This window comes from Notothenia coriiceps, unplaced genomic scaffold, assembly GCF_000735185.1.
Source record: "Notothenia coriiceps isolate Sejong01 unplaced genomic scaffold, NC01 NC01_scaffold00012568, whole genome shotgun sequence".
Classification (NCBI taxonomy): Eukaryota; Metazoa; Chordata; class Actinopteri; order Perciformes; family Nototheniidae; genus Notothenia; species Notothenia coriiceps.
Window position 1 is genome coordinate 251,054 of NW_011345269.1, and position 8,383 is coordinate 259,436.

The following is an 8,383-nucleotide window of genomic DNA, read 5'->3' on the forward strand; positions in this document are numbered from 1 at the left end:
CACCTGTCTGCTTCCTATCAACAGCATACATATAATGGCAAAGACTGGTGTCCATGAGTCAGATATATTGGTAGGTCAAGTTGTAAAGCCCAGAGGGACTGGGAAGCATGTCGTATACCTGAGGTTATTTATCCTCCCGTCATCCTCCTTCCCTCAGACATCCCTCTGTTCTGGCATGTTATTGAAAAACAAACAGCTCAAGACTCTTTGGATACCAGTGTCCTTCGCTGCTGCTTCATGCACAGCGTCAAGCCCAGTATCGAACACACTCACACACACACACACACACACACACACACACACACACACACACACACACACACAACACCACACACACACACACACACACACACACACACACACACACACACACCACACACACCACACACACACACACACAACACACACACACACACACACACCAAATCTAATCTGGATATGAGGTCACTTAACACAACTGACACGTTTGGTAGCACTGGAAAGGAACGTTTAAAAAGTTATTTAATTTAATGCGTTTACGTTTCAGCAGCAAATAACTTGACGTTTTCAATACAAGATTTGGTAGAGTATGGCTGGCCTTGTGTTCTGAAATAATTATAATTAAGTTTGATTTTAAGAAATTTCTTTGTCAACATAAGTTTACATGAAGAAAGAAGAAAAGACACACTATATCAATCCCACAAGGGGAAATGTTGGTTTTCTCTATCCCGTCAAACATTTTTTTAAGTTGAAAAAACCCCAACATGCCAAACAAAATAACAAGAGATCATACTGAGATTCTAATTTCATTTTTGGTTTTCCTGTTATTTACTACTGGGGATAGCCACAAGATTGAGAAACACAAACAACACGTGGTTTACAGTGGGAACACTGTGGCACGGTAACACACGTGAGTCAGTGATGGTTCCCGTCTTTCATTTTATTTTGAGTGTGTTTTTTTCTTCTGGTCAAAACAAGAGCCAATCACCGGACCAGGACAAATCTGAGCCGCACACACTCACAAAAGCAGGACTGCTGCTGAGGACCATGGGAGTTATCATCAAAGAGGGCAAGACAGCAGACAAATAGATTCTCAGACTGCCCTTACCACAAAAACAACAATCCGTCATGTATTCGAAAGCAACAAAAAATATCTGTATGTTTTCCTGACGAGAGACCCCTTCCCATTGTCATAATATCTCTCTCTTCTTCCCCAGTACAAGGTTGAACAACGGTGAAAACAAAGTATGTGGTATATCTTTCCAAAGCATGTACCATTAATTCTGGTTTCCTAGAACTCAACGTTTTTTTTTAACCATCAAGGCAATGGTTTCATTGTAAGTCATCTTTATAAAAGTGATTCAAGAAGTGCAGAGTGCAAGGAGAGGGAAAGCAGTCGATAAGAAGGTCAAATCTAGAGCCAAAGGAATTCAATGAAATCTTGCCTTTTGGCACCATCTATGACCCTGATGATAGGCAACACGCCCAAATGTGTTGGTCTCACAATAAGGGTTGCTTTCCACTTCCTTTAGACTTGAAATAAATGAGACAAAACGTCCAGACGTTAAGTCAACAAACCCCGTCCCCAATTCTACAAAAACTGCACACAGGATTTTGCCATTTGTTTGACTTTGCAAGAGGCAGAAAAAATAGCAAAAGCCCTCATCACACCTTAAAATGAAGCAGATTTAACCATTGAAGTGTTGATTAGTTTGTTTGTAACCGTCACATGTTGATAGTTCTGAAAGGACTGAGAAAGACACATCTGCTCGTTTACCCTCTCTCCACTATTTATATGTATATAAATATTAATAGTATACTATATATATTAACTATATAATCATTCTAATCAACTGTAGAGTCCTTTAAAGAAGTTGATTTATGCAGGTCCTCCATCATCTCTGATCATCAATATGGAGATTTTGCTCAGCGGTCTTTTAAATGGAGGTGTTGGTGCTGCAAGTCACCCGCTAAACGTAACCATTGACCACCTGTTAAGGTATGACCACTTGATGCAGGTTTGGTCCCCCCAACTTAAAGTGTGGCTGGCTAATGGGGGCAGTGTCTGTGATTCCCCGGCCCTCATTTTTGGGCCCTTGCTGCCTGTTCTTTATGCATTAGACCGGAGCACTCAGGACAGCTCATGCTAATTCTCTCCCTGAAGAAAGCAATTAGACTGCCGCACTCATCTAATGCTCGGAGGAGGAGGAGGGAGTGGGAGGGAGAGCGTCAGTGGGTGGGTGAGAGTGAGCGGTAATGGCAGGGTGGGGGAGAGTGGGCGAGGGGTGTCGAGGAGGGAAAGCGGCGAGGGATGCTTTTCTGGCCATCGTATTTCCAAGAACCATTCATTCCTCATCCAATTATGGGTCGTAATAATAATTTCATCAAGGTTTGCTGCTTAAAAACAGTTGGTCCCGTATAATGAGAATGGAATTATTTGACTGCTAGCATAGGGAAATTAGTGTTTAAGAGAACAGCTGAGGAGCAGTGTGTGAATGTGAGCTACAATATAGAAGCACTACCGGTTTGATTACGTTTTTGTTGTTGATTATTATCATTTTAAGCCAAAGGCAGGTCCATTAAAATTGATGGGTACACCCGGATATAACACCCCTATGAAATAGTTGAACATCTTCTCTAAAAGCCATCACAAAGCGGATATAACCTGTGAACCTGGCTGCAGGAATTTGCTCCAATTCAGCCACAACAGCATTATTGAGGTGGGCCACTGATGTTGGTCGATGAGGCCAACTCGGAGGTGACGTTACGGTTTATCCCAGAGGTGTTAAAGGTCAGTGATATCTCTGCAAGCCAATCAAATTCTTCCACACCAAACTGGGAAGGAAAAAAAAGGTCTTTATAAACCTGGCTTTCTGTCAGGAAATAGCAAAGAAGGGAAAGACCTTCCCAAAATGTTGGGAATGTGAGTTAAATATGATGTGCTTTGGGTGGTTCCACACGAAAGACATGGCAACCATTTCTAACATAATATGAAACACAAAAGCTGTGTACTCCTCTGTATTTTATTATTTTTTAAACCTTATTTAAATAAAGATTTTCGATAGAGAACATTGACTAAAATGTACCTTTTTACGTGACTGTTTTTAGTTACAGTATATTAGGATCCATTTCACTGATTTGTTTAAACTAAATATTTCTAGTTTATAATTTTTTGCATTATAATAACTTGAATGTATTATTTGTATTTGATTTATCATTATTATTTGGATAATTGTTTCTGATATTATTCTCTTTATTATATTGTTCATTTTTATATTACTGTTTTATTTTCTTCATTTTTTCAATATTTGTATTAGGTTTTTAGTTTTTAGGTGGGCAGGAATAGACAACATGGACACGTATACAAAGCTGTAATGTTGTAAATGAGAACGGACAATAAAAAAAGAGATATCAAAAGTTTAATACAATTTTACACTGCAAAATAAAGATTCCCACCTTGTTTGAATTTCTCTCAAAGATGCCTCATGCTATCTTAGCAAAATGCAAACATTGAGTTGAGAGAGCCCTAATTTGAAGAGACTATCCAATGCAGAGCAGTTATTAGGCTGCCTCTAAGGGGGTCAGAGGTCACGGTCAGCCAGAGTGCAGCTCTCCAGGAGCTGGCAGGCTCTCAGTGGTTCGTTTGTCCACACTTTTGGCCAGGGGATGATGGCCATGGCTAGAATGCCAAACTTAAGTCTGTAGCCTTAACAGAAAAACATCACTGGGAATATCTCATTTCTTTAAAAGGCGTTACATAATTGTTCCTACTGTGTGAACTCAAATGCACGGGTGGACAGATCAAATGGAGGTCATTATGAGAGCGTTCAAAGTTTAAAAATGCAGTGTCACCCTGCAGTATGATGTTACTTATTTGATTTCATCTATATATTTTCAATTTATTTTTGCAAGATTAGTGTCCAGTGGACCGACCCTAACTAGATCTACTTTTTACCCATCTAAAATAAACAACTGATATAGATGTTTCCTACTTATAAATAATTGTATGCTTTCATCTAACTATTAGATAACCTTTTGACATCCTTAAAAAATATATTAATGACTATGTATAAGATAGTGGTAGAGCAATATGAGAAAAAATGTGCATATATCTATAGTTTCCTTAAAAAAAATATATATATATGCCATATGATTGTCCAGTGCATACACCCTGACTATAATTATTTTTTAATAATCCAACAAAAAAGAAAGTCTACTTTTTGTAAATGTTATGCCTCTTTTAACAATATGAGATACCCTTTTAGATCATAAAAGATCATAATATTAAGGATATAAATGCAGTAGTGATGAAGCAAGAGGAGAACAGTGTGCAGATGTCTATAGTTTCCTGAAAAGCTAGAAAGTGAGGTGACAGAAACTCCGTGGTGATGTTTGTACGAAGAGAAGGGGGTTATTTGGAGATGGCGCTGAACCTTGATCACTGCAGGACCTGTCATTTCATTATGTTTTGTTTACTGATGGATTGGAAACGAAGGGAGAAGATGGGGATGTGTGTATTGGAGTCTGTCTGGAGGCTCCTGTATATACTAGGGTTGTGTTGGGTTGCGGCTGCCATCTCAATTTAACTCTCGAGTGACATGTGGCAGGTACTGTAGGCGAGTGCTACAGAACATCTGCACAAAGACAAGAAGAGGGGAAATGGGGTTATATGGAGCATATAGAAACACTGAAGGAATATTTATACATAGAGAAGCTTAACCCTATTGTGAAATCTAAAGTGATACAAATACATCTTGGTGGTGTTGTGTTATAGATGTTGGTGGGTTCTTTTTGTGAATGATGTTGTAAAATCACATATGTTGAAAACATTGCCCCTATCTACCATTGTTTCTTGCTATACTTTCACAAAAGACTTCAGGTTTGTAGAAAAATACCAATTCCTTTTACAAAATCAAACTAATAACACTGTTGGAAATGTCAGAATCTTTACAACCTGACTTTGTATTCTCTTGGATGCTACAACAATGATGATTGGTACCAAATACATTCTAGTTTTTCAAAATCAACAAACCGAACATGATGTGTAAAACAGATTTTCCATTCAATCAAAAAGGCAGCTCATAATATTTGATCTCCATTATCGTTAATGGTTTTTATTTAACTCATATTATTCAAAAACCACACATTAAAGCACAAACAGCATGTAAAAAGTCAACCGATGTCTGGACTAGTTCAGTCATACTAAGCCTCAATGATCACAAAAAAAAGAGTTTGATTAGAAATATTTGCCCTTGTAATGAATCCACATTAGTATTGATCAAATAGCCCATTAAAGCAGCATATACACAACATAGAGAGAGACATGTTCCTTGGCTCAGTTGAAACTCAGTAGGTCACTGACTTGATTGAGCTGTTTCCTTTCAATTTACAATCCCGCTACCAATTTTGCATTTTGTTCCCCATTTGCAGAGCAGCTGTTATTAATCATGCTGCTGAATGCATTTCTACAATTCATAGCCACCACATGCTGAGGGTGAATGATGCAGGGTTCATTTGGTTGGATAAGCAGTGGGAGGCCCGTGAAATGTGAGCTAAGAGAAGCTGCTGGTAAATAAATCGAGATCTGCAATGCTTTGATATGGCAACATAAATGAAAAACAAGCGTTGTAAACAACTACAGAGGGTGGACAAAATACCCAAAAATACGACAGACATTACGCCCATGCAGCCACGAAGAAGAAAGGTCTGCAGTTTTAATCAAAGAAGTTTGCAGTAATCTTTAGATTCAGCTGGTTGGGGACTTCGCCCTGTTTATCATAAAACCTCTATGGGGAGAATATTATCTTTGAATGTTTTTAGATAACAGTATTTTATCCCTTAGGGTTTCTGTTCATGCAACCTGACCTCAAATTCCTAGTCTATTTTGGAACTGTTTGGAGCGATCATGAGATACGCTGAATGCCAACAGTCACACCTATTTTAGTACCCGTCTGCTCGTGTTAGGGGAGATCTGATTCGTGACATAACGTGTCATGAATTTGCCTTTGCTACATTAACTTATTTTGCAGGTTTGGAAATGGAGGGTGATGCAAGACTCTTTGAAACTGTCCGACACCTCAACTCAGGGAATTAAGACACAACTTCTGATCTCTTGACCCTTAAGTGTAATTAGAAATAAGATGACACACCAGAAACTGCCTCTCCTTCATTGATTAGGAGGCATTTCCAGGCATGACCAAGAAAAAAACAAAGAATATGGGATTGCGACCCCCTAAAGCAGTGGTCACCAACCAGTCGATCGGTCGATCGCGAGTGTGGTAAGGGTAGAAAAGTAACAAAAGAAATTAAAGTTTTTAAAAGTTTTTAGATAGTAAGCCTATCATCCACCACCCAGTTAGCAGGTGCCACTTGATTGACGGATATTTGAGACATTCCCTGTCGCTCCCGGAAATAATAGACTGACTTAAAGTGATGCTGCATATTTTGGAACTCACTGCACTTATGGTAGATACCACAACAAAATGAACATATTTTACCGTGATTTAATTGTAATACACGTTTCAAAATGATGCCGGAATAACTACATACTGATACCGGTTAGTAAAAAACATGAATTAATGCTTTTACATGTGTGCAGACAAGACGGCAGGCGAAAAACCTTTTAAAATGCGTGTTTTCTGAATGGAGATCGGATCGATCAGGCTAAGCTAACGTTGTAGCTGCTCCGTCCTCTCTCACAACAACGTCATACAGACAGAAATAAAGCAGAGACTGTATTCGCCATGACACAGACAGTCTGTGGTTTGTACATGTTTAACTTTTGTTATAAATGATATGAGGAGCTGTGAGCTCTGTGTGCTAACAGCTAATGTTTTGGTTTTCTGATTCAACGTCAGTAACGGCAGGCTGAGATCCTCAACCGCGTCTGTCTGCATCTTCGCATTGACTTTACATGTAATCGTCCTCCCCCAAAAATCGCATCGCGTCCGGTGTGAACGCACCAATGGTCTGCGCACGGATAAAGAATGTTGTTAACATTTTGAATTTGTAAGAATTGTGTGAAAATAACTATAGTTTAATGTTAATGTTGCACTTGCATGAAGCTTCAGTGGATAAGCCTCACAGTTAAAATGGCACTCTATGTTATCTGCAATCTCACTGCAAGATGTTATTTTTTTAATAATATACTCATTCACTCAAACAAATGGAAAATAAGCTACATACATTTATATTTAGGATTGTAATGAAGGAATTAATTAAACTTAAAATGATAGGTATGATGTAAATATATATATTTATCCTTTTTGACATGTTAGTTATGTTGTGTTCTTGGTTTAATCAAATTGGAAGTTGCACCAAATGATTTGATGTAATTCAGATGCAATTGGCCTACATAAAAGGCCTCAAATTTGAAGTACGGTTTGGGCTGTCTTTTTCACTCAATTCTTCAATAGGTAGATCTCGTCTTTCACCAAGGCCGAGATCGGGGATCTTGGGCTTAGAAAGGTTGGTGACCACTGCCCTAAAGTATAACACATCTATATGTAATTTAGACAGAATAAGCAAAGATACAAAACATGGCATACTAGACGCAAGTTAAAAACGTTATCTATCAGCGCCTGCTTAATTTTTTTCTTTTACCGCCGCTATACCGAACCCGCCCGGCAATTATCATGACCCCGCCGGCGGGTTCATTTCAGATACACACCTTGGGACTTCAATAAACCAAAAAAAGAATAGTTGAAATCTAACAATCTTGTATAAAAGATCGAAATTTAACTGGACTTCACCCGGTATTGTCTACTTGTGATGAAAAACATTATTACAAATGTCTATTATACATTCATGTGTCATGTTCTGTCTGGAGTAAATAACACCCGACGTAAGGTAATATGAAAAAAATTAAACGACGACCGGCTAAGTTTTACCCGGCGTAGAACCGGGGCACCCGGCAATCAAACTGTAGCGGGATGGAATTTCCCTATAAACAGTATTCACCCCAAATACTCCAACTCATGTGCCGCCTAACTTACGCGGAGCCAATGAGTGTCATCTGGTCGTCCGCTTCGACTTGCTATCGGACGATAGCTCCGTTAATCGATTTATACAAAAGCTGATTTTTTCCGGGTAGACTTCTTGTAGTTAACGTTAACTTCACAAACGATTATAACATCTTATAAACTAACGAATCGAACGAAGTTTCTCCGAGAAAGACTCGCCTATGACTTCCGATATATACGAGAGAAGGTTTTCAATGCGTATGAAACATTCATTACGAATGGTAGTGTTGTGTGCCTCTAAAACCGACAAGATTGCGCCGGATTTATTTAGTTTACCAAACAAATCCAATAACATTGTTCCAAACAAGTCCTAAATCGCGATTTCGTGTGTTATCGTAGTTGTGTGTTGTTCAAAGTGATTTGCTAGTATGCTTTGTAACTTC

The 8,383-nt window shown here is 38.7% G+C and overlaps 2 protein-coding genes across 2 annotated transcripts in view; both read right to left on the reverse strand.

The window, feature by feature from the left end:
• pde6d (phosphodiesterase 6D, cGMP-specific, rod, delta) overlaps positions 1-8,383 on the reverse strand; it is an 818,526-nt gene that overhangs the window by 202,242 nt on the left and 607,901 nt on the right. The window lies entirely within an intron of this gene.
• The window catches only part of LOC104947447 (ADP-ribosylation factor-binding protein GGA1-like), a 32,266-nt gene that overhangs the window by 17,919 nt on the left and 5,964 nt on the right, over positions 1-8,383 (reverse strand). The window lies entirely within an intron of this gene.